The sequence below is a fragment of the Anticarsia gemmatalis genome, chromosome Z (genome assembly GCF_050436995.1).
Source record: "Anticarsia gemmatalis isolate Benzon Research Colony breed Stoneville strain chromosome Z, ilAntGemm2 primary, whole genome shotgun sequence".
Lineage (NCBI taxonomy): Eukaryota > Metazoa > Arthropoda > Insecta > Lepidoptera > Erebidae > Anticarsia > Anticarsia gemmatalis.
Window position 1 is genome coordinate 7,420,628 of NC_134776.1, and position 27,918 is coordinate 7,448,545.

The 27,918-nt window shown below is 36.0% G+C and overlaps 2 protein-coding genes across 9 annotated transcripts in view; both read left to right on the forward strand.

Moving 5' to 3' along the window:
* Nca (neurocalcin homolog) overlaps window positions 1-27,918 on the forward strand; it is a 98,309-nt gene that overhangs the window by 37,953 nt on the left and 32,438 nt on the right. The window lies entirely within an intron of this gene.
* Window positions 1-27,918, forward strand: part of LOC142986175 (neuronal calcium sensor 2) — an 86,996-nt gene that overhangs the window by 37,792 nt on the left and 21,286 nt on the right. Inside the window, exon 1 of one of the 5 annotated variants that reach the window (XM_076134494.1) lies at window positions 6,295-6,458. The exons of 1 other annotated variant lie outside the window; for it this stretch is intronic. The gene's annotated coding sequence lies outside the window, so the exon portion shown is untranslated. Of the gene's footprint in view, window positions 1-6,294; window positions 6,459-10,395; window positions 10,688-16,097; window positions 16,158-27,052; window positions 27,155-27,918 lie in introns of those variants that run through there. 3 more of the 5 variants (XM_076134492.1, XM_076134496.1, XM_076134495.1) reach the window with 3 other exon arrangements.

Consider the following 27,918-nt stretch of genomic DNA (forward strand, 5'->3'; position numbering starts at 1 on the left):
TTTGCGTTTAGGTCTTATTCGCAATGAGCTGCCAAAGTGCTGGCTGCACTAACTAGAGCTCTGTACTCACGTAACTCTACTATGTCTACGCTCTAAACGGTCGCACACTTAGCACTTCAGATATTGCGGTCTTAAATCCAACATTCACAATCACTTAATCTTTATTTAAAGACCAACACAACAGTCCGTACATCCAACAAATAAATTAAATTACTTTAAAAGTACACCGCAGTACTTTTAAAGTATTAAATCTTATATATCTCGCCATGAAAATTGTATAAGAAATTTCGCTTTACACGGGCGTGGGCGAACGAATCGCAGTCGAAAATCGATATCTCGCAAAACTTAGGACGATACCCTATTCAAAGCTCCGCTGAGTCTACGGTTGTTATAATACCTATTATCTACAACAAGCTTTTGTGTAACGCCTGTCCTATGTCACCCAGATCCTAAACAGCGGCCGACATGACACTATCTTTTACGAGATAATATTATGCACATGGGGCGTAAAAAAATTCTTCCTATTTCGAAATGGACCAGCAAATATGTTAAATACATTTTGTGAAGTTGGTATATTATTTTTGGCAGACAAGTAACAATTTGTGGAATTTACTGGAAGCCTAAATGAATTTTCAATTAATTCGACTTTTATGGCGTAAATTGTGCAGTGAATTTTTCAGTGAAAATTTATAATTATATTATTATTTAAAGAGGTTATTACAAAAATGTTCACGATTTTGTTTCAGTTTCAATTATGCTTACATGTACCTACGTGTTTGTTTAATTTTTTTGTGCAGTAAATTTTATTGTTAGAGAAAAAAATATGTAGGGTATCGGTTTGATTTGTTCCCACAAGTATCGCACGAGTCCACTGAGGGATATAGGTTACGGAAATAGGTTATGAGTCGGATGTACGACGACTGATGCGCTATTGCGATCTTTAATCCGATAAGTTCTTTTGAGTCAGCTTTTGCAGTCTTACTAACATCCTGCACTTAACGTCCATAAAACCGAACATTTAACGAGTCTCCACGTACCCATAGACATAAAGTTGTATTCCGTTGGAGATCGATTTATATTTTCACGGGAAAGATGCGCCCCAAAAGTTTGCCTCAGAATCTTGAGTTTCAACAGGAAATCTTTATAAGTTTCCAGCGGGCGATACTTCGGACAGACGCCGAGTTCTTAAAACGACAGTAGACGGATAAAATGAAAATTTTCCATTCCCTACCCGTTCTCGCTGACTAAGCTTCAACCGTCAGAAAATAATATTTAAAAAGTAGAGATTCTATAAGCTGTTTAAAATACAAACACCATTTTTTCATCGAACGCTAAAGCCATCAAAGAAAGTGTCAGACATTTCATAGAGAGACTAACCTTAACAATCGTTGATGGCTTTCAGAGACAGGGAGTTTCTCGATAGAAATTCACAAAGCAAAGCATTCATATAGCTACGCAGGACAAATACACTTAATCAGGTGTCAACGTTGGAGTAGTGAACGGATAGCGCGCGCGCGAGCCGTCCAGCGGGCGCCGGTAATGAATAACGAACATGACAGGTGTTGCACACTATCGACACCGTGGATTTTGTACTTTGAATATCTAACTGGCATTTAAAGCGAACCTCGTTGTTTTGACTGCACGTATCGATTTTGTTTGCGTTGAAACTGCAAACGTTTACACTGTAAAGAGAAACATTAAAGCAAAGTTGAAGAAATGAAACACTTTACAAACTAGGTAGATCTTTATTTATTTATGTGGTATAAGTACATATAGTTAGATAGTTTTATAAAAATACCTATTAAAAAGTATATTGTATAATGTGACCTAATATGTATATCATTGAATGGAAAAATCTAAAGTTCTTTTTCTTTGTTAGTAGTGATCTGGATTTTATAGCAGCGAAGGCTCTTCGATATTTCAAACTAACAGATCGTAGAGATTATTTGCAATAGAGGAGTAACGCACACTGCATACTACATTAGGTTAGGCTGAAGCTATGTTATATATTATTTACGTCTGTGCGCACTAATTTGATTTGACTGAATCTATTTGCATAACGCCATTAAATTCATCAATATTGCATATGTAAATGGACTCGTCTACCTTGATATCAAAATGTATATAACTATACATTTTGACATTCATTGTCATAATATTTTTGTTAGATTTAGCTGTTGCTTGGAATTTTGATATTCTAGTGTTACGGCCAGTTTAAATTGACCTTCACTCTTCGGATTTAGATGACTACTTGGGTACTAGGTAACATTTTCCATTTCGTAAATGTTGATACAAAAAAATATGTAAACCAACATACTTCGTTTCTAGAAAGCTTCTATAATTTGTATCTTGATGCGCTTAACTCTATTTGAAGTATTTTATATTTCATTCGCCGACTGTTAGTTTAGTTGGCTACACATTAAACTCTGTGAAGGTTTCTGGTAAGAAGCTTTGCTCCGTCTTTTCGAATACGACTATTCATCGGTCTTGAAGAGCATCTATATTTCGCGTCGCTTATGATTTTTTTTGTATAATGTGTTTCATATTGTTTTCTACAAATACTGTTATTAGCAGGATAAAATTGCAGCAGTATTTACATTGAATACTTGTTTCTTTTACCTATCATTTGATTTGCATGGGTAATAAATGTGACAATAATTTCTCCCTCCGTTCATTTGTCCGAACATAGTGAAGGCTTTACTCAAAATTTTAACAGTCTCATTAGTATTTTATTCTTTTCCTGCCAGATGAAGTGAATTGAACTATGTAGTTTCAATTAATAGAGTCATTAAAACGAGTGCGGGGTTATTCAATCATGAATGTTTTTTAAACGATGTATTTTATGCTGTTTGCAATAAAGTTGTGCATTATTATTGTTTGGAAATGGTTATTAACAATATTATCTTGCTGTTATGAACATGATAATACAAATTTTGTTTGGCTTGAATCTAAAAGTTATAGACTAAATTATCAATGGGGAACGTATTGCATAATAGTGTCTGGGCAATTGATACAATAAAAAAATCGATGAAAATTACGGCAATAGTGTTCATTGTTCAGTTCTAAAAGGCGTAACGACAGAGAAAAAGTCTTGTACCACTACTTGTCTTCAACAAGTCTTTTATAATAAAAAAGAAACTCGCAAAGCTCCGCTTCGAGGGGTTAAAGGTGGCTCCCTCGCAAAGTGACGTTCCTAGGTTGGCTATGAGAGAAAAAAGGCTTCTACCCTAGCTTATTCGCGTCGGTATGCTTCGGAACAGACGTTATACATCAGTAAACTCTTGTTACAACAAAGATAACATTTTAATTAAGAGTCAATATCACTTTATTTTGGTTGTCAACGGTTCGTTGGAGTAAAATAAGGCATTTGACTACCAGGCATCACTTTATAAAATGTCAAAAATGTATTCTTTTAAAGTTGCGTGTAGTGGCACATGCTCTATATTCATATGTATTTTTTTGTTAGTAATAATATTTACTTCGACTTTATGAAATAAAAAGCAACAAATTGAAGCATTGAGGAAAACCCAATCTTTTCTCCAAACAAGATTCAGTTTTTTAGGAGGCTAGTCGAATATATTATTCTTTAAATACCTATATTCACTAATTCCATAACGTACATATCCGTACTATGTCAAAGTTCACCACGCTGAGACATTTTGATTACCGAATTTCGCAGACTGGCGCTTTAATGTCATTAGGTCGCGCTACGTAGGAGTTCCGTGGTAATAGCAACTAGTGCCAGTAGTTGCTATTACTAGATCTATCTTTAGTATGGAACTGTCACGAATATGTCGTGAGAATTCCGTGCGGCATGATAGTAGTTGTAATTCAATTCGTAGTTATGCGCCGACAAACACATGGCATACAGAAGAATCGACAACCATGTGAAATATGTCTAATTTTCGTCAGTTTTTTTAAATCTATGTTCATAGTTTGACATTTTTGCTGAGCTCACATTTTTCTAACATTTGTCGCAAATGCATCACTTAACAGCGGTAAGCGTTGCAGCGATTCAATTAAGCCGTTGTGCTGTAGATATTTAAGGCTTCTGTTTAATTTGTTACCACGATACAATATTCATTAAGGAAAGATGTAAGCCACTCTTTTAGGCATTATTCGAAGAATATTGGGAAATAACGTGTGATTTACGTACCTACGTAAAGTATTTTTTCCCCAAGTTATTCATATCGGTTCTCTTATTGTTCGTCACCTTAAACCTGTTACCTCCTATTGCTATACATATATGAGTCTCTTCAACAAGCCTCGCTCTTCAATTCTTTATTTCCAACCGCCGTCGCCTTGCGTGAATCACAAAATGCCTAAGGTTAGAGTTATCTGCTAAGGTGTATTTTCATCCTTTACATTTCTTCCATAGCATGTCATTCGAAGGCGGATATGCACCTATTGACACCGCATGTAAACTATTTTGTGTTGGGGCTTGGAGCACAATATTGATTACAATCTCTTTTTTGGCAGGGCTCAAGCTCATTTTATTACGACCGTTGGACAACTCTAAGAATTGTACATTTAAAACTAATGCTTTTCAGAGTCTCGAAGGGATCTCACAAAAATAAATCTCAATAAACTAAATTTTCAATGAATTGCCTGTTTGATTGAAAAATAATATGCATCGCATCATATTGACACTAATAGCCTGGTCCAATGGGTGTGGTTTACTGGTTTAACACGACGCATACGGACTAATTGCTTGTTTATATTTAAAGTAATGCATTACACACTCATTCTGTAACACCCATTGCACATTATCGCAGTTTCATATTACACATTTAGTAAAAAAACGCAATAATCTTGTTACGAACTAGTTCCATTAGAAGAAACGTGCAATATTTTTTAAAACAGGAAAGTCACTAGACTAGGGTTAATCGTCTTCGCTCTCTTGCGAATGCGTCTAGTACAAGAGATTGCAGTATTCTCCGGGAGTGACTTTTAGTATGTCTGGCATTGTGATGTTTCTTTCTTATTGAATTCAGGTAAATGTGTGGTATTCCCTCGCGCATTTCCTCTTCTTTAAAATGTTTAAATTAACTCCACGTATAGTTATTTGTTTTGAAGCGGTATAGTTTGTCTTGTCATTTTTAGTCTTGAATAGCTGACATTTTCAACTATTTATGCGTGGAATTTTTTATAGTACGTTAGTGGAAGTACAACCTTAGCTTATCAGGTTATTGGATGAAAAGTATTTTATATCGTTTTATGTCTAGTAGGCGCGAAATGGTTATATTCGTACGTTTTTGTATTTAAAACTATCTTATATTGATTTATGACAAAATTATTCATCTTGTCGTTGAGGAGCTTGTTATTTATAATATTTATGAGAAAAAAAAACCGGTTTTAAAATGCGAATCTTTAACTTGTATGTGCAAAGGGCATGTCCTAAATAAACTTAGCCGCTCTCAGTTCCGAGACCTACCGCACCTTTTCCCAAATTTATTAAGAAAGGAAACATGAAACCAGAACGTACTAAAATTTATTATTTTGTGAGGGTACTAGCTCTTATAGAAAAAGCCCAGTCTTCTTGTTATACGTTTTCGGTCCTGCGGCGTCTTCTTCAACAAGATTCAGATCTCGCTTTTTACGACTAGTCGCAACTTGTAGACAATTAGCTAGGCCGGAAATTAAACACAAGCTTGACCGCACTACGAGAGGAACGTTCATGAGGTTTATGAGTACTTACTAACCACAGATGGCTAAGTAGAGAAACGCTACACAAGTGGGTGATGAAGATGTTTAACAACGTCTTTGAGACATAACGACTCTTTTAAAGTAATTTAAATGTCTTTAACTATCGATTTTGTTAATATGCCAATGAGCTGTGACGTATTAAAAAATTGGTCCCATCGAAAATACAGGTTATTTTAGGAGATTATTTTTTCTAACTCATTTCCGAGGTAACTTTGATCTATTCCGATACAGAAATGCTTAATGAAAAGTTCTGAAGTACTTAAATATGATGAAGGATTAGAAAACCCAATATTTAACAACTATAACAATTTTGTATTGTCTGGTGCAGATAATACATATACAATATACATATACCTACTATTTCCCAGCATTTCACGATTCTGCAGATCTTTATTTTTGAGAAAACCGAGATAAGAAATACACTGAAAAAATATTTGTTCGATGGTATCTTCTAATTCCATGTTGATAGCCGCTTATATAAGACATAAACCGGTTGCGACTTTTTATTTAAATCGTTACAGTAAAGTGTTGTGTGTGTTTTGTTTGAAATCTGTATATATTAAATGAACGCGGACGTGATTCGTCAGTCTTTTGTGTGTAGCAAACAAGGTGGTTCATTAGTCTAGTTTAGTCTCCTTAATTGTAGCGTAACGATACGACTATGAAGCAAACTTAGTAATAATGCAGTGTTGTGTTTAGTTTTGAGTGTCGCTACTTGCTCGTCGCGCTGCCGTTGCTTTCATTCATTAACAGTAAGTTGAAGTTAGTTCCATTTACAGTCACAGATAAAATTAAACATCTATTTGTGTGACAAATACATTCGTTCTATTTATCTAGCGGTTCGTTCGAATGCTTTCAATATTTGTCGGCGGCAACTTTTGCACAATATCATGGCGATGTGGAACGAGTAACTTGATCTGCGAATGTGGAACTGCAAGTGGACCGGTTGAGAAGGCACACGCGTAAACACGAGTGCGATAGCAAACAGGGAATATTATGTCGAAACTTGTATTTGATTCCATCGCACACATGCATTCGCTATGTTCGTTCTGTGTCTATTGTTAGTTAAATTGTGTTCTGTATTTTGAAGTGAGTTTGCCACCGCTAACACGATTTAATAAGCACCCAATATCGTACTAGATGAAACTGAACAGTACATTTCGTGAAATGTAGTGTTCATTTTCATTCATTCACTAATTACAGACGAATTGTTTGATTAAACGTTGAGGTAAATGCGTGTTATGCTATGAATTATTTCAGAATTGCACATCACTTAATGAAGTTATTGTTGAGTGTTCAATACTGTGTGATGACCAGCTAATGACGTCATATTGCTATTTATGTGAACGTTTGTTTGTAACAGGTAAAGGTTTATCAAAATTGTTTTGTTTACCACATGTAGGTAGCGTCCTCTTTTCAAGTGTACAGCCTTGTGTGAATGATGTAGTGACTCGAAGTTCCGCTACCAAAAGGTCGCGAAGCGGAATCCCATTGTTGTGGTAACTCTGACAGTCTGTCCTTCCGACTACTAAACGACAACGACTACCTTTTGATTACTAATTTAGATAAAGCATTCATTTGAAATGCAGTCTCACTTTCATAGTTAGTGGCTTTCTCTTCCAGTATTGAATAATAAGTAAGATCTTATTTCAGCAGTGTCTTTCAATGGAACATAATGAAAATCCTAGACTTAGCGAGTATTATTGCGAAAAACTTTAAGCGGAGTGCTTTATTTTCTTCGTTCCAACTAATCGATTCGTAGACTCAAAGTTCACTATTCCAATTTTTCTTTTAGAGAGTAGGTCTTAAGCAATTTCACAGAAGAATTTCGAACGACGAAAGTATGCGACATCGACAAATTGGTAGTCAATTAAGTTTGTTAGCTAAATATATGTTTCTTAAGCGTGAATGAGTTATTAGACAATTCAAACAAATGTCTGAGAATAGTAATAACAGGTGCACGAACCGCTCTTGACCTTATAAAACATTCAGGCGTGACCAAGACTGCGGAGTGCAAGTCGCATAATAGCGCATTTATTATTCACACGTACACATGCCGTCATAACACGCCCTAGAACCAATAACCTATCTATAGCCACGTACATATGTCCACATGATGCGACCTGCTAACTAAATTACAAGCTCTGCACCCATCAGAAACTGTCGTTGGGGAGGCGTTAAGTCTAGCGTGTTGAATTGCTTGATTGACGTTCCTGTGACCACGATTACCGCCATTCGACCACTTGAGTGCGAATATGTTAATGTTTACTTCCCCTTTTATTTGTCATTCATCAAGCAGGATTATTCGATGAACCGGCACCAATCTAACCCGTGACCTTGGTGACGTTTCTTAACCTTGTTAAGCGATAGATCTGCGCAGTAGCCGCTCAGTAGTTGCTCAAGCGTGATAGTCTAGGATATCTCGTCAGCATATACGCTAACGTTGTGTATCTTCAACTATAATTAGTAACTATAATAGTCACTTGGAAAGGGCGGTTAATACACTGCCCCAAAGCTTGTACAAATGTGATTGACGTATATACTATCGCTTTATTAATATTACTCGAGAATTACAGTCCGAAAACCTATTTCTTGTCTTCTCTTAACACTCAATATTAAAAATTGTCTATAATGTATGGCCTCCAATAATGATCTCGTCTCATATGTCCTATCCAGCAGCCTAAGACTACATGTACATGTATCTTCATATTATCACTTTCGGCAACTCAAGCATTTCGTATCTTGCACAAGGCGAGTTTGGCGAAGCAGTACTTAAACTTTACTGTACGTGTGCAGATTTCATAAGTCCAACTATTGCAAACGAGGCAAGCAAGAGAAAAAGTTGTTCAAGGGTGTACCGTAGAAGGATACCGATTCATGGAGCCCAGGCAGAGATTTTCCTGTTAAAATTTACTTACTTCTTGATCTTATTCTAGATCTAATTTATGTAGGTATAATAAAAGTCATTGCCGAACAAGGCGTTTTTTTTTTTAACACATTAAGTACGATGAAAACAATTGTTGAAAATCCGCAAGACGGATCCCAGTCTCCTAGCGTTAACATAGAGTGAAATAAACTTATACATTTTTAATTTTGGGTCGTGTATTAATGAGAACGGTTTTGTACCCTTAGGGACAAAACTTCTATTCTCTATTCGGCGATGTTTAACTTTCGTTCATTATTTTGCTAGTGACATTTTTAATGTGTAACGTACTATGAATAGACAATGTACGTATGCGGCTGACATATTAGTGACGGATCAAACGCGTGGAGGCTGTAACGCAGATTTGATAACCTGAGGCGCCTGGAGCGATCGAACGAGCTCGGGACAGCTCGGCTGTTTTCGGCATTTTCGGTATAAATTAAACGCTCGTCAGACTCATATTTGCATATTTGAATGTATTTTTAGTGTCATCGGTCGTTCCATGTTATGTTTATAGAAATACGTGACAAAGTGCAATAAATGAAGTCTAGTACGATTACTACGTAGTATTGTTATTACTTCTAATGAGGTTTCCAACTGGTTTCACATATTTGATAATTCTGAAGTACCTATGCTTGTAGAATAGGTGTAAGTATCCAGGGGCTTAGTATTGATTCCTATTATATCAGTGCTTCCCTTCGTTATTACTCTTTAAGATGTCATAATATTTTATGATGTTTATCGCCCCGTAACACATTTGGACGTGAACGTCGCCGACTCTATGGACTCTATAGCTCTACTTTGTGACTTTTACTTTGGACATAGCTCTTTGGCAATTTTCTTGTTTAGTTATTAATATGTATTATCAATCGTTTGACCTATACCCTTCATGAGTATATGTACTTATTCACGATTTCTACCGGTAAAGTAGAGAAAATTGTAGTGACTTACAATTTCGTATACGGTTTAATTAGGTAGTTAGTTTAACGATTACCTACTAACACCGTCGTATTTTTTTATTTTATCCACAATAGTGTAGTTACATAAATATCAAATCCTACTAGCGGAAGTGGCTGCTTTCCGCACTTAATATTTTTATACCAGTTGTTAAGTGGGATTAATTTTATTAAGAATTACGTTAGCCTTTTCTCCTAGCTCTTACTAAGATTTTTTAATTTTCAACTCATTCCAACTGTAAGGATTTTGTTATTTTTTTATTATTCTCTTTATTTTGAAAATATATGTTTCTCAAAAAGTTGACTTTATGATTTTGGGTGTTTTGAAAAGGTAGCAAGTGTATAAGGAGCAGCGGAAATCGATATGCAAAGTAGGTTGGTTAGCAATGTGGTGTGGAGGTCGCGAACTATGCGTGCCTATGATCGATGGTGTTGCGTGCGTTTGATACGCGCGGTGAGGTCGCGCTCGGCGAGACGGCGCGCGGCGGCGGCTCGCGCTGCGACCCTCATCCAGCACCAGTAGAACGGCGTGACGTGGCTTCTCTTTGTTCCATACCGCCCGTCGATGCCACCATCGCCTCCACCGACTCGGCACCGTTCGCGCCGCCGCGCCTACCTCTTATTGCGCATGCCTAGCGCGATTTTCATGCGTCCCCACTACGTCACGATTTTAAATGATATGCGGTGCAAAGTAGCGTACATTGTATCGGCACGCCGTCACAGTCAGAATAGAAGCTGATGCGTCGGTCGCTATAGTCATCGGTGCGCCCTGATCCCGCCAGTGGCGTAGTCGCTGTCGCTGTTCGGGCCGGCCTGACTAGTTGGGAACTGGGAAGGGAGCGCGCGGCAGAGCCCGTATCGATCTGAGCGTTTCGTGTGGCCGCTCGTGCACGACGCGACGTTCTCTCGGGATATTCGTCCAGTGGTCGCCGTCGGCGCCGGCCTTGCTGCACTGTTTACGCGCCGTGTATATTTATTTCATCCGCGCGATCATGCTCACCGAAGCTAATTGATAACGCGACACACGCACCTGCGACCACATCTCCGAGCCGCACCAGGCTCCACTAACGCATTTCATCAATTCCGAGGACAAAAACTTTAGGTGAGTCTACTTTTTAGTGTTTTCTGATCCCTAACTTTATTTAATTTTTTGGCTGTATTCAAGCGACTGAGGCGAATGCTCGCTACTTTGAAAACTTTCTAAGAATTCCTTTATTACATTTTGTTTTTTAATATTTTGTTTCTAGCTTTGAATATTTTTGTGATTTTCCTCCATCGTCCTACGTATATGATCTGTGTTTAAAGAGTGTACAAATATTTCTATTGAGTGTTGTAGCCGGCCATCTGGTTTATATTCTAAAGTTAGATTGTAAAATCGTAAACCACAGGGAATCATCGGTACATAGGTATTCACGGAGCGCGAGCGTTTTGTTGAACGCAATCCATCCAGTCCAATCATACCGAAAAATATCGATCGGACTTGCTGTGTAAAAGTCCCGTATTACACATTAAATTATGTTCTTCCAAATACGTCTTGCCAAAAATATATAAGAGACCTACACGTGATGTATTTCTTATTCTTACTGCGCATGTCTTACAAGTTTATTTGTCATATATCTATACGACAGAATACCCGAAATCGGTAACTGTTGATCCTTGAATATTTAAAAAGGACAATTGTATTGAAGTTCGAGCACAAAATTACACAAACCTACCTAAATATCGATAGTTCTCATTAGGTAATGTTCTTTATTCTTTGAGAGACACATTCAATAGCTCACGCAATATTACACACAAATACGTACAATAATACTGCGCAATAATAAAATGTAAGCTTACATTAGAAGAGTTGTCTCGAATGGGGGAAAAATCATTCAATTGAATGATAATTCCCCTCAAAAGAAATTGCGTACAGAGAGAGCCCGAGCACTCGAAATGACGACATTACGACTGTGGAATATAATATAACTACATTTGTTATATTATTACGTTTTCTGGCTTATATTAGAACGGAGGTTAACAAAAGGGATATACACAATTGGTCTAATTGGGAATGCCGGGAGAGGATGCCCTAAAACAAATACGAACATAAAATATCGGTGACGTCCTTCAAAAAGGTCAGACGCTTAATACTTACAACCGTCAAGAATGTATTTAGCGAAAGAAGTCAAATTAGTATGCAGACATTCCACAAAGAGTTAAAACATAACTGCCTACTACTGAAAGAAATCTTAATTAAGTATGTTGGTACATCTTATATTATTAGGCAAACAAGATTATACACACAGAAAGCCGCATTCTTTCCGTGTCGTTCTAATAAACACTTGTTCTGTAATACAATATAATGTATTCACTTATCTTATTTATATATTTACGTACGTTCACGTAGATCTTTGTAATAAATATGTACAAACAGATACATGTACCAAGCGTTATATGTTCGTTCAACAAACATTCTTTCACACCTATCAATATCTGCAAACATTATAGTTAGTATCACAATCTGGTTCGGGTGCGCATGCGTCATCGTCGCTATAAAAACTGTATAAAAGGCGACAAAAATGTCTCGCATACCGAATGTTGACAGTCTTTTCTGCGCAGATATTTTCAAAGAAAATTGCACGAACAAAATTTATATGGAAATGCGACCTCAGGGAAGTGTAATGCCAGTTCTTTGAGCAAACTTCTCATCCCGCTGGTCCGAAACGTGACCGTCAATCAGCATGCATGTATGTGTGAGACGGGTATACGTCTTCATGTGCGTGAGACGCGTATAATTGACCATTAGTCCGAGCCCTTTACGTATTATCTGAAAGGTGGGATACGTTATAGCACCATTTTAATGTATCTAGTGAGATCAAACGCCGTTACATGTTCGCTAGCAGCTACAACAGAACATTTCATATTCACTGGAAATAGTCTAATTCTCTGTGAATACAAAATGCCGCACGTCCGTTGACGGCGGCTTAATTTCTCACCTGGTAAAATAGGTTCTGGAGATTAAAATAGTTGACATAATTTATTGAACATGTCGAGTTAAGTTAGATCGAGCTCTCTCAAATAGGAAAGGAATTATACTGATCTGAACTTTTGTCTTTATTTAAAAAAACGTTTAACAAATACAGAAACCCTCCAATTTAATTAACATGTCTCACACAAGGCTCGCACCGAAGTAAAATATGAAAATGAGTAGGTAACCTGTTTATAAATATTTATAGAATATCTCTGTTCATTTTTTTATAATATTGTTTCGCACGTACGAAACAAATTATGCCCGAAACATTTTTTACGATAAGATCAGGTAGTGCTTATAAATTTAAGAATTTAGTATCGAATAAATGACTTCTTCAAACGGAAAGGTTATACTTATAGGTATTATAGTGTTGAATGCAATTTCAATAAGTCCTAATATCGGTTTATTATTAACAATGAACAGCAAGTATCAAGTTTGTGAACAAGCCGAAAGCCGATCAAAATTTAACGGTGGTGTAGCAATTCATTAGGTCTAATGAGCTGATCGTTTGCTAAACGGCAATGGACACTTTCAGTAAGCTTGGCCGCAAATGCAGCCGAACGAATGAAAATAAATATTAAGTATATTAAAGAGTTTAAAGAAATTTAAAGTAAACTATGCAAGTTTACTTTAAATTTGAAGTTAGTCTTTATAATTATTTTGTGCTTTTTTGACTTAAAGATAAAATAAAAAGCCATGTCAAAGGACTTCTGGCGGCTTGAACAACTTTGACACCAGGATGACCACTAACCATACGACAAACAAACATCTTGTAAATATCTTTGTGAGATTTTCTATTGTATGCATTAAGCTAATCAGAGTATAGTAGTGAAAAGTCGCTTAAAAACCATCAGTAAAGTAAAAAAGGGAACAGATCTAGGATTGAGAAAGATAAAGAGTAATAGCTTACAACAGATCGTGAATGATTCAATCACGTTTGATTAGCAATTACATTTATGTGTAACTACACTTGATTTATATCACATCTTGCTTCTAAGGAACTATGCTCAGCCACACAGACCACGTTTATTCCCGCGGTCGTATTCCTTTACTACTTTAGAATCTCATCATTTTAATTCTTCGCATAATATCTTAACTTATGTTTACATAAAACTACTTTTTAAACACGATCGCCTGCTACAACACTCTTATCTCGGTAAACAATGATACAGGTTTTATTTTGTCAAATATTTATTTTTATTTTTACTGCATTCAGTTTATTCGTCTATCTTTTTAAATCCTTTCTAAATAAATACTCGAATATTACAGTCGTAAAACAATTAGTGATAATGATATGCATAAGGATAATCTCATTTCCGAAGTCCATTTAATATCTGAGTAATACATAATTTACATATTATTATAGATCCATTCATAACATGATCACGATCATATTAGCGTCAAAGTGTAGACGGATTCATTACATCAACAGCCCATCTAAACCTTATTGGCTGTCAATGCACAGGTAACAAGCAATAATTAGATTGATTAATAGTGGCAATAATTAAGTTCACTGGTGTAATGGCGCGGCATTACCTAGAAATGGACGCCTGTTTGACGCAATCCAGCCACCGTGAAATGTAGCGTAGGTTGCAGTAGATTCACGTGGAACTAATTGTTAATATAGTAAAGCAATTAATATAGTATTTGTAAAATTCTAAGTTATTATAATTGTAACGCATTAACTTGAATGTCACGGAGGACACCACATTTTTTCCGATAAACATCTACAGGCACGTAACCTAAAGAGTCATGACAAATGGTAGCCGCCCCAACGATATCTTCTACAACAAATACATTTTTCTCAAGGCATTCACCAAAGTTATTTAATTTTAAGACAGTATTTTACTTTTAAAAGTAGAGTTTGGCTAAATTAATGTTGTCATTATGTCATAGTAAATTATTTATTCGAACAAAAAAGAAAAAGGTTTTTTACTATATTGGAAAAAAATGTGATCGTGCCTTGGCGTTTTAAAATATCGCGTGCTGGTGGATATTTAAATTCTAATCTGCAATAAGAGGCACACTTAACGAGGGCTTAGGTATAATGACTAAAACATGAAAACAGACAAATGTTTTCTTGTTTTATTTTTGTTCATCTAATATTATTTAGCTCGTTAAATTATTATTTATCATTCCTTGTAATATCTTGACCACTAATCATTCGAGTGCGCCGCGATATTTTCTTTTTCTGATAAAATCGTACACAATCGGTAATGGGAATCGTGAATGAACCGTTACTAAGCAACCGTAATATTCGTTATTATGGAATAACCTAATTAGTCATTAGGGTAGCGGTTTGCTAATTGGGTCTCGTCTACAATTGTGGCGTGGTACCGGTGTTCTGTCGACTAGTGCCGACAGACAAGCGCATGAGTTTATATTATATTCGTTGAGAGGTTGCGGCTAGCGAGGTGACGTCTTGTTAACTAGGTTTTAAGATTCAAAAAATATCGAATTCAAGTTTGTTTGTCTTTCCTCCAACCCCACATACTACATTTGAAATGTTAGTACGTGCTTCCGTTGACAGCTCGATGTAAATGTATCATAAATGTTCAAGTCGTGCCAGTACGGTCATACACTGCACGCTATTGCTTCTGAAAACATACAATCACATAATAAATTGGTTTTAGGTCGGCCGCTCGTATATAAATCGAACAGTAGTTTACCGAGAAACAAACAAACTATTACAATCAATTACAATCTATATGATCACTACAGAACTCATTCAATCCAAGTATCAGCGTCTTCTATATATTAAAGAACGTTGCTAGATTCTACACAATTTCTAAGCTCTTGAAGCAGGGAATGTGCAGCTGAAAATACCGATACGATCCCCGCGGTTTACAAATAAATCTAGCTCATACAGGCTGCTCGATCGCAGAGCACATTACTCTTTTCAATTAGACGGCCCGGTGCTTGGGAGTACCCTTAAATGGGGATAACTCGGCTATTAAATGGCCCAGCAGAAACAATTTAATTTCTATCAGTATAACGTAGCAATTAGTTGATATTTTCCTCCGACTCAACAACATTATTACCGTGACATTACAGCCAGCATTACATTACTTTCTCGGTTTTGATAACTCGAATTTTAGGATAAAATTCATCTGTCTATAAATATAATTGAAGATTTATAGGTGTGTTTTATAACTAACATGCATATTCAATGCATTATAATATCTGAAATTGGCCGCAACTTGTCGTGAGGAAAATTGAGTGATGGATTTTGATGACTTAAATAACTTATTGAATATATCGCATACGAATGTCCTGTAAATGAGAATAATATAAATTTCAGTAAACCTTTTAACAAAAATGCGCTGTTTACAAAATCATTTCCGTAATGGCATAGATAGAGTACATAGAATATCAAATATTTATGTATGTATTTTAATATGCGTGTAGATAAGAATCATAGATATGACTCGTAGTCTGTTGTGTTTTGTTCAAGTGTACGTATTCATACAGTTGTTATACTCTACACTACATGTTTCCTTCAAGTACTTTCTAAATTTTCGCTAAAAGTGCTATGAGTTTGATAAAGGACACCAAAATTGTAAGTGTTGCTGAATATGATGTATTCTGCGTAATGTGTAGTAAAATGTTAGCAACATCACAAATATGGAAAGGAAATACGAACTGAAAGAACGAGTAGAAACAAATATAACTTCATAGTTTTAACTTTATTGAACAACTAACGCCACCGATATAACAATGTAAACGAAGTAACCGCCTCGTTCCGCTTTCAATAAAAACGTATTTGTCCTGCGTTTTGTCCAGGATTTAAAAAAAATATGGCGTGGGAAAATTGTCGTGTTAATAATTCTTTGTTCCGCGCAGCCACGTTACTGAATAGAATTACCGTCCGGGCCAGCGTTCGAAGCTTTTACGCCTTTTTTGAACACCGTAACAAAATTAGTCCTGCAAATTCTGTTTAAGCCTTTTCAAGCCATAATTCTGGTGTCCGTGTTGTTACAACTTGTTGCACACTTGGTGCAATAAACGACTCAGTTAGTGAAAAATATGTGTTTATCTTTCCACTACTGTAGCCATAGTTATTTGTACATTCCCTTATCACTAGAACTATGTTATATAGTTACAACATTTCGCCTGCTTTATACTGTATGACGCATTAGTAAACTCTAGTGACTGTTGATTACAGACTATTGTGGCAGAAGCCTTCGCTCAACCGCAAACCCTGGGTTTGATAGATTAGCTCACTATGAATGCTTTGAAAAGACTAGAATAGGTGAAGTAGCACTGTATTGTTCCGAAGTAACAAAGCACTTAAGCCATTTGGATATTGAAACTCAAATTTAACCCTCGAAAGGCTGCATCCGAAATGCAACATATCATTTTGGCAACGTTTGTTAAATCGCCTGACGTGGTGCCCTAGATACGGGATGCGAAGTTGATATTTGCATTAGTGGTTCCGAAACAAAGAGAGGTATTATTTCTCTGTGTTATTTCCTAATTTGTCTTGCATCACCGTTCTTGTTGAATATTACAGCACTTGTAATAACGAAATATTTTATTTTAGAGAGTAATAAAGATCAACCATCTGAAATTGCGACAAACTACATCTTAACATGACCGTTAAAGGTTTATACCACTAATAGTAAATGTTCGTTCTGATAACGTTTTTATATTCTGCGTGTGGTGTAGGCATAATTTTGTTGTTCTATTAATAATTCGGCATCGTACCGTCGATACTTTTTAAAAACTGCGCGCCTTTCCTTTTTGCTCGTGTTAGAGCTCGCGCAATCGCTTGGCAACCAGTTTTTGGGAGTATTGGCTCCCTTTTGATGGAAAAGCTTTTATGTTACAACCTTTTTGTTCTGACGCGTTTACCAACATTTATTTTCGATTTGTATGCGAGAATATTGCTTCGAGATTTAAGACTGAAAAGTTACATGACTACTGCTTTTCTTTAATAACTTATTGCTTTTTTTGATTTGGAAATATTACTAATACTGCGATACACGCACTTAAAGAGATAAGTCATGTATCGTTGCCTATATTTCACAGATTAAAGCCTGAGGATTTATAAAGTAGAATGGTAATTTAATGTCAGATTTGAGATAATATTACCAGTGAGAATGAGCCTTAACCCAAAAGTGAAAATCGGCTGTCTGTTCCCGACGTTCTCGGAGGAAAACTGCTACGACAGAGAGTGACAGCCACCAAATTAATTCCTCAAGTAGTCTGTTTTTATGAGAAATTCTAAAAATAAATAATATCTCTTCTTCTCGTTCACAATATAACTTTATTTGCGTAGCCTAATAATATCTACAGGCTAAAATAACATTTGCTACGAGTAGGGCCTGAAAATGAGGTCTCAACTGGCATCAAAAGTGCTGAGGATATAATTTTATTTAGTCCGCAAGTTCCTGAACGTAACTTTTATATTAATGGTGGCGACGCGGGAAAATTTTTCACGCCGCCCGCGTGGTGAACCTTTGGCGTCAGTTAACCGGCCGCCTATAACAGCTTTATCACACTACGATCAAAGGAATTTATATTGACGGCGTGTCAGTCAAGTAACTCGATTTTTAGTGTTTCGGACCAAACCTGATCGAACCAAGCATTCATAACATCATGTATATGTCTATAAGATTTTCTAGCTTTGTAATTACTGCTGTACCCGAAATGTACTCCACATTTCAAGGTTTATTACTCGTGCTTGTTAAGAAAAAACAGTAATTTCAGGGCCATTAAGATCTTTTGTTCGTTACGGTATTCGGCTAGTTACTACTAATAAATGGTTACACTGATAGGGACCAATTAAGGAAACTGAACGTAAAAGTATCTTCATCCGCTTTGTATTTCTATGAAGAGTGGTAAATATCAACATTTCCTTGTGTCATAATATTGTTAGTATTCCACTATATTCATAATATTTAAACTTCATAAAATGTTCTGTTCTATCTTTTATATTTTACACTTTTTTTTCACCATATGTTTGGTGTCTGATTAAATCTACTACGCGTTGCAATCCCTTGTAATCTGAACTGTGGTTTATTAAGCCAATTTGTAGACGAGCAAACAATGCAGCTAATTAGTGTTTCAAATTATAGTTCATGCGGTGCATATGATCGTTTAATAGCAGTGCAATTAATAGTTAGGAGAGAGAAGCAGAATACGTACAAGCGTTTATTGCATAGACGAAATAATTTCGCTTCTACGTGGAGTTTTAGTTTTTGAAGTCACACGTCGTGTGTTGAATATTTGTACAGGTCTTAGTGGCTACTTAGACGGAATGTGGGTCGCACATGTTTTCTCCGCTTAGAAGATAGATCAAAGACTACAGGTGCCATAAGATTCGCTCAGAGGCACGTACGACACAACGTTGGACAAAACAATTGCAATGTAGTGCTAGATAAATAAAATGTGCTATTATTAGCGACGACGCTACGGCCATTAAAATGTTTATCTACATTTACTGTAAACTGCCATGAAATTCATCCTCATTATTTTCACACTAACATTCTGAATTCATAGCAACTAGAAGTTCAAGTTTTATATACTACAATGCACAATTTGATAGCGCGAGCAATTTTACAACGAATAAGATGTTCTGAATTGTTTCGCGTTCAATTTTCTCGGAGTTACCAGAAGAAGTTTGAAATGGCAGAATATATTTTAGTAGTTTCGAGAACGAAATTTACAATGCGTTTTTCCGCAAAATTCTATTGCATGAAATTTTCATACTTGGCTTTACAATCTAATACTTATGAATATTTAGGAGCAAGAGGAACGTTTCATCATATGGATTTCACTAGAAATCCGAATTAGTTTCCCCCTGTAATTAAATATTTACTTGCTAATTGGGCAATATGTTTCAGTCAGAAAGGGGAGCCTATACAATACGCAGACGATTAGCCTGGTTTCTTGTTAACATGAATCACGTAATTACAGGACACTAGGTGTTCCGTTGCGTACACGTATACGTGGGTATACGTCAGTGCGGCATACAACGTATAACTTACTAATCGCTGTAATCATTACCCGATTGCACAACGATTCCATTATTTTGTTATAGCAACGGGTGGAAGCTCAATCCTGATTGTTAATTGAAACTCCACATAATAAAGTATACATAAAGTACGTGATATACAGGACAACGTTATTACTCGTTTTAATGGAATTTCTATGCTTTCATAAGTGGCTATTTATATGTGGATTGCAATATAACAACTTGAGATTAACAAACGTGTTCAATTATTGTCCCTCTATCACATATTACTGGACATTATATTTTTAAAGAACTCAAATTGTAGCACGATTCTCATAAAGTAATCTATGTTCCGCTATATCACTGAGATACAATTTATCCCTGTGATTTATACGCCCGCCTTATCTACAAGTATAGCATCTTCTTCAAAAAGGTCACATGAAACCAAATTGTGTCGACCACATCCGACGTCTTGAAGTATGACTGTAGCGGCGTGGAAGGCCATGGGGCAACAACATTAAGCACCTCTGTTGTGATTTAGTATATTTGAGATATATCTGATTGGCATACAACTCTTGCCTTTACTGGTACGTATGCTAGCAGTGTGCCAAAGAAAATACAAAATAACCTAAAGTTGACCTGTTTTCGATAGAAAGCTAATACATATTAAAAATATTTTTTAATGTTAGCTAAAAATGTAACGAACCCGGTTTTTATCTTCTACTTTGTAAAGATGAAATTAAAGTGAAACAAAGGCTTGCTTCTTGTTAAACTACTATCACGGCTGACGACATTTTATATTAACCTATTCTTTCTATTTTAAAACTGTTATCAACAAGGAAATTAGTCTTCCTTTTATTACCAGATTTTACTAAAATATGAGTGAGATTTTGTTTCTCGGTAACAGCCACGTCGGGTGATGTCTCCTTTTATAAATTTGTCTCCCTATTTTAAAACTCTTTTAACAAGAAAATTAGTCCTTGTGTTATTATCACCTTTGACTAAAATATACTCAAGTGCTGCTTCCTGGCAAAAGAGCACAGACGGTAGACGCTGCCTTTATGAAATTTATTCTTTCACCTTTTAAACATTTTCAACCAAGAAATATAGTCCCCGTATTATTGCAACCTTTTGACTACAATATAAGGAAATAAACGTTTAGTTTCTTGGTAGAGGTCCGACTATTGTCACCTTTTGTAAATATATTTTATTTTAAAACTGTGAACAAAGAATTAGACTTTATATTTTTGCTACCTTTTGTCAAAGTACTTGTATATAAATAAAATAGGGAACAACAAAGACACGGTCTCTTGTACTGACAAATATGAAGCCACTTCGTCTTTTGTTACATGACAAAATCCTTTGAGTTCAACTACGTTATTGGGTCTCAACTATCGCGCAGAGGTTTTAGTCTGCTTTATTCTACACGACTGAACAGAAATGACGTTGCTTGAAAGACTTCTGTAAAAGGGTGCGTAATGGTTCCTAACTGCCGAGCTTATTTTATACACTGGTTACATAACTTGCATTCAAATAAATAAGTAAAAGGAATTCATGTGTAGTTTTTTAATAGGTTTCAATAATATTTCAGTAGCTCGGTTCTCTAGTACTATCGAGTATCGAGAACCGGGTAGCGCGATCAATCGAGAAATTTTGTATGAAAATCTGATCAGCACCTCTAACGAGCGTCGTAAAAACTATTTTGGCAGCACGTTTTAAACATCAAACTTTTGATACTTGTCAATATCGACTGCAGAGAATCGCACTACTGATATTTAAAATTTCTCGTAGTCGTTTCTTAGTCGTAAGTAACTTATTCACGTCAGCTAAGCAGCTGGTGAGGACATTGTTAATGCTTCAAGCACTTTTCCTCTGTGAAAGGCATTAATAGTCTTTTCTAGGGAATTAATAAAATTGTATTACAGCGAACAGCTGTCTTGAGTTTTTAATTGTAATTTACGACTGACGTTCTATACAGTAAGGATTGTACAATGTTTTATTTGCTAGCTAGTTGTGTTGCGATAGTTTCTTGCAGGATATTCTGTCATACTAAGATTTCGCTAAGACGCATATAGTGGATCTATTCGATCCACTGAAAAGATTCATGCTATTTTCTAACATTAACTATATAACGTCTCACAATAGGAAAAATAAAATAGAGTCTGTACATAATCTATCAGTAATGATAGTCTCTTAATTTTCCTTTAATCCTAATTTAGAAGGTATATCAATTTTTCTAGTTATATCGGCTACAAGCCCTACTATTTATATTTACTTAAACCGTCAATCAGTCTGCAATCCCATTGTTCTTAGTCCACACCACAGTGTGTACGACAATTATTATCCCACCCTCATTAGTATATGTTTACGCGCGTATAATAGACACGTGATTCGTTATTGATAAAACATTAGGTACGAACGCCTCGGGTTTAGTTTATAACATAATCATGTATTAATTATCCCTTTAACAAAAGGGTTCATGGCGTCGCGAGGGACGGAATCCCGGGTGAAGACGTTCGACGACACGGATCTTATTCATGATTTTTTTTCTAAAGAGTTACTTTAGAATAATATTATGTACCTACCTAATGATATTTAAATATAAAATATTTTTTGAAACCTTTCAAAATGTCGCTACTACTGTGGGTGTTAAAGTTCATAACCGCTGTTTGTAAACGCAGAAAGTACTTCTCAGATTTTTCTTTTATAAAATCTCACGGGAGACTACTATAACAATTTGCCTTGGCACGTAAAAATACACACTTTTGTGCGAAAAATACCTGCTCCACATCGAATTGAATGGAAAAAAAACCACGGCAAAAACCAGGTAAATCTCGGTTTTAGCTATTGGCATTCCATAGCAGAAATCCAATCCCGGTTATCCGAGTCCAGCGTCGCGTGCCATTGCCGGTTGTCTAGAAGCCGAATACTCCGCAATACGTAAATTTCGCCTCTCCGGGAACACGTGATAATGGGAACAGTGAAGCCCGCTACAACAAAGGCTACTGGGATCAGAGCTAGCAGTGCATTCGACGTTCTAGATTAGTGAGGGTTTTGGGTGCAACCGTAATCCATTTATCGTTCCCGGACTCCGATTGATTCATTGTATAAATGTACGTAGACATATTTGATTAAAATGGTGCCTGTTAATGGAATTTATAAAAGGATTACTATAAATGTAACTAATTTCGTAACCGAATGTCGTACAAGTACTATATTATATTCCATTTCGTTAATTATGTAGGTATAATTTAAACTTCACGTTTTTCTTTTTTAACTGTTCTACGCGATGCAGATTTTCAATATAATATACGCGTACTATTTTTTAATGATACACTTTTATACTCCCCAAGAAAAGCATAAAAGCGTATTTTTATAACAAAGAAGAGAGTCGCACAACGTATGTTTAAGTATATCATTATTTTTGTCTTTTGTATGACGCTAGAGCTCAGATCCGGATAAAGCTTAGAATTCAAACGCATACTACATTCATATATAGACGAAACATCGTATGTATTAGCTACATTGACAAATATGTACGTACGTGTTCAGCTTCGACCACGTACATGCACCTCGCAGCAGACAATTTCAGTTATGTGCCATTTCAATATCTACTATAACATCAGCATGACATCTCAACAATTGAGCCGTCCATCGGCATAAATTCGATTATTACCTATGTCTGTGGCCCTACAGGCCTACACCTACAGTGTGCACTACTGATTGCTTTTGTCGCAGACAGTGCTAATTCCGTTCCGGATATTGTCTTCAAATTGCGATAACAACATAGCGCGGTCAGACATCGGTATGGCATCGAAAATAGCTTTCCATATTAACGATATTGACATACACAGTTCAACGGGGCGGCTCACTCTTAACGGTTTATTTTTGGCTGCACACACATTGAAAAAAAATCAGACGGCTGTATCATCTGAAATAATAATGAAGTGCAGATATTTTCATTACGGACATTAGAGAACTGTATAATTGAGAGTATGCGCTTATATATAAAATATTGTTAATGCTTCGACGGTAAGACGTTCTAGGTTTTCTCGGTAAGGTACGTGAATTAATAGCTTTTGAACGAGTTGCAGGAATTGTGCTTTTTCTTTCCTTTAAACCACTTCTACAAATGTATTTTAACGTGAATTTGAAAGAAGCGCGAGGTTTATCAGCCTTCTAATGTCGTTCTTAACCTATAAAATAAACAAATTGAGAATAATGCGCCAGCTGTTTACCGTTGATTTATTGCTATTATTCCCGCATCGTCAATAAAATTTTCTAAACTATGCCGAATATAATTCTTAACCGACTGAGTTTATTGTGAGTAATAAAGACTGGTTTAATAAGAAAGTGTAGCCGAGCAATTGTTTTTACATTATCAGAATATTTTACCCCCATTTCTGACGTTAGGAGCAAACAGCAGACCTTTTCTTTGATCAGTTGCATATCTTTTGCGATTATTAGTTGCGAGACCTGTTTTAAGATCGAATGAATATAAAGATAATTTTTCTTTTGGAATACCTATGTGCACGTGAATTCCAGTAAATGAATGCTGACATGACTTGTTAAATACAGTAGGTACGGTAAAATCAACGATTACATAAGGTTTATATAAATTCATCAGAAATAAATGGTTATTCAATTTATTAATATTCTGCCGTGAAATGAACGTGAATCAAACATTTGTTTGGCATTGCTGGAATATGGCAAATTGAATAATTGTAAATATTTTGTTTGGAATCGTAGTTGGTTTTGTACATTTATAGAGCGCAAAAGCGCTTTGTCCATAAAAGCAATTCAACAAAATTATTATTAAAGGTCAACGAAATCACTGTTCATTCGAAATGTATTTTCGAATAATGAGAATTTCCACAAACTGTGTGGGATATTTTGAATAGTATGGCTGTCCTATCATATCGGGAAAGCTGAATATGATTGGTTATAGATACGAGTATGTTCAACATTTCTGCGAAAACCAAAATGTTGCAGCAAGCTGGATCGTCATCAATATTTCGGGGAATATATCATTTGAATACGTTTTGGTCAGTTTCTAGTAGAGCCTGTCAAATAAACCTCGCAGCAAATAAACTTACATTGTTTAGTTTTCGTGTGTAGTTCGGACCTTATTAAGAATTTATTCTAAGAAAAGATCAGTAGTTATAAGTTAGCATACCGCGACTGTCGAGCATCAAAACTTTTTGATTCATAATTGAAGTTGTTTTGTGTTCAGCACTTTGTCAAGGTGAGCACAATCGCAATCTTACTTTGTAACATTGATGTAAGTTTCGTGCACTACAAGCGATTTTTAAAAAAAATACTTGACATACTATGCGATAAGTACTAAACCCAGTTTCAAAAAAGCGTTACAATATAGCAAAGGATTTGAAATTGTTGCTTCTCTATAAAAATTTAAATGCAAGAGATGTACTTCGCACGCCCCAACTCACTTTTATAAATGACGGTACAGAGCTTTTGAAAAATATTAACTACGCAAAATAGGTACGTAATTCCTTTGTTTTCAATAGAGAGTTTCTCATAATGGTTACAAGTATGCTTGTTTCTTCATAGAACAAAATAATCAGCTTAATTGAACATATTTTATTAATTTTAATGGTTCTACGTAGCGATGCATTTTCCCATGATTTTATTCAGCTCTAATTATATTGTTAAGTGGGGATTCACGATTAGTAGGTACTTCCATTTGTGTAATCCTCAGTTTCGCTTAATTTGTTATTCGACTTGTGGACAAAAAGTATGTCCGTTGTTCTCGCCAATGTTATTTTGGACTTACTTTACTTTTACCAGCCAAATTCTGAACAAATCTGATTGCTACTACGAAGTTAACAAACAAACATTTTCTCCATCAGAGCACTGCAAGCGCATGTAAAGTATTTAAAATTTCACGAAATGTCTGCATCGTAAACTAACATGAAAATACATGGTAGCCTTCTAAATCGGGATGTAAAATAAAGGCTATAATTGAGAGGTACCACACAAAGGTTTCTCGAACTAGATGGAGCTCCGATACCGATCGAGTGACGCCGCAGATTACTAATTAGGTAGATGCCATGATCGGATCGAATGCAAGCTCCAATCGCTCACGAGACAGGTGGCTTTGGAATTACTAGTTCGGCGCTTACTTAATCCGCAACAGCATTTCCGTGTTCATTTCACACTCGCGGCGGAGCTGCATATTAATTAATCCATTACAACTCAAAGATTTTTGCTAAGTAGATATTTTAGCAAAATTATATTTATTGAAACTTCTACAGGGTATTAAGCTTCGGTTCTACAAAATTTACCAATTTAACTATCGATTAATCTTAAACTATTACAAGTACTTATTAATTGGAAACGATAATCAGCGAGCTTGATATTATATTTCATTGTGCAACGATATTTCAACGTAAATTAAGATTTCGTTAAACGTAAAATCACGTAGAGACTGAAGAGTAATGAGGTGCCCCTGACCAATTAGTGACCGCCGCAAATCGATCTCACAGTGAGGTTAACCGTTGTCACCTCTGTCCATCTATAAAACACGAGATTCCTTCTAGCCTTGACAATGTAAGCGAAAGTGTCGTCCCCGCCTGTCAATATATCGGTAGTCGCCATCAGGTATCCTTCCTGAAACCTTGACAATACCTTGACGAGAGGTCTAAACCACATCTCAATCTTTGAACAATTATAATCCTTTTAGAAGATGAAGTTCTAGGAACTGCCATCCCAATCAGAGATCGGTTGCTGCCCTAAAATTTAACAACACTTATAAAAAAGTATTGGAGTAATTGGGCGTTGTCATCAACTTGAGAACAACACGGTGTGATAGTCTTTGTTTGTAATTCATCGTAGTATTGTGTTTATTTCTCCTTTTATACAGATGCCTATAAAATATCTCTGAGTGTATAGCAACGAACGTCGGATGTGTGCACCAGTTGTTGTGTAGGAAACCTTAGATAGCGAACAAGCCGTGCTGCGGCGGCAATGCTTTGTACCAATGATTGGAGTTCTTTTGTTCGTCATCAGCGATCGCTGTCTCTTGATTCACACAACGTTGGCATCGTTTAAGGAATACTTTATTTTATCTTTTGAGTTCATTTTCTAGCGCGTGAACTTTTTATTACTCAAATTGGCTTTTTAATGCAGTATACGTATGGAATATGAAAATCTAGCCGCAGAAATGAATTTCCTCAAGACAAGTAATATTTAATCTGAATTAACTTTTCTTTATTTCCAAAAATTTAATTTAATGACAGATTATGGTTACTTAAATCATTTTTAGACAGTTTGAGTTTTTAAAGTTTACAATTAATTGCGGTCGTACAACATAAAAATAAATCGATGGTAGTATCTATTTATTAAATTTGGGGATATCGGGTGCAGGATAAAGTGCAGGTGCGGGAGCGGGCGCGGGCGCGGGAAGGCGCACTATAATTGTTGCGCGCGCAACTAGTCACTCCCCTTTCCGCCTCCCGGATTGGGCGCTACAAGTGTCCAGCGCTGCAGAAGTGTTCGAACAGTCGGCCCTATAAGTTGTGTGACAGACTAGGCGCGCTCCAGACACATTCGACTTGTCTTCATTGTTTGCGAGCGAGGTAAGCTTCGCTCAATGTCTTCTTGTGCAAATCATTTGTGATTATTTGTTTGTATTTTTTTTGTGATAACTGCTTTTTATTTTGTTGTTTTATTCAAAATATATTTTTATGATCTCTTTTTATTTTGTTTCATTTGCAGTGTTCGTACTTTTATTTCAAAAGTTTGTAGTATAGTATTTCGCTTGTTCATTAATTTTTTATCGGTTTAGTGAATTTTAATAACTGATATTCTCGTATATCGACCGGATTTCAATCTGAATTAAAGTGCTTAGTCAGCTTTGAAATTACATCGACTATCATTTGAGGATTATATTCGAAAGCTGTGGTTTCATAAAAGCGCATACGGTATTTAAATCTTTTTTGATTGGAATATGGAGATTAATTTGCCGCTGAATATGTAAAAAAAAGCAACTGTTGAAACAATTTCATCGTTTGTGTAGGTATTTTCATAAAACGGAGCAAGTGAATTTGATGAAAGCGATCGTTTTAGAAATATTGCTGTAGCAGTATGTGAAATAGTCAAAGCCGTCCTTTGTGTCGCATGCCAGACAATGGTATTTGTAGAGATTCAATATTTCAAATATGAACGGGATGGTTGCAAGCAATATCATCGCACATTCTAACTGAAGGGAAGCACCGGGTTAAGCTGTTCTCTCCAGGTTCCAATCTTATGTCTGTAGAACATTTATTTTCTCATTAAGCGTTTGTCTATTAATTTTAGTGCGCTAATAGTAGAGCGAACGAAATAAATTTAGCAAAAACAA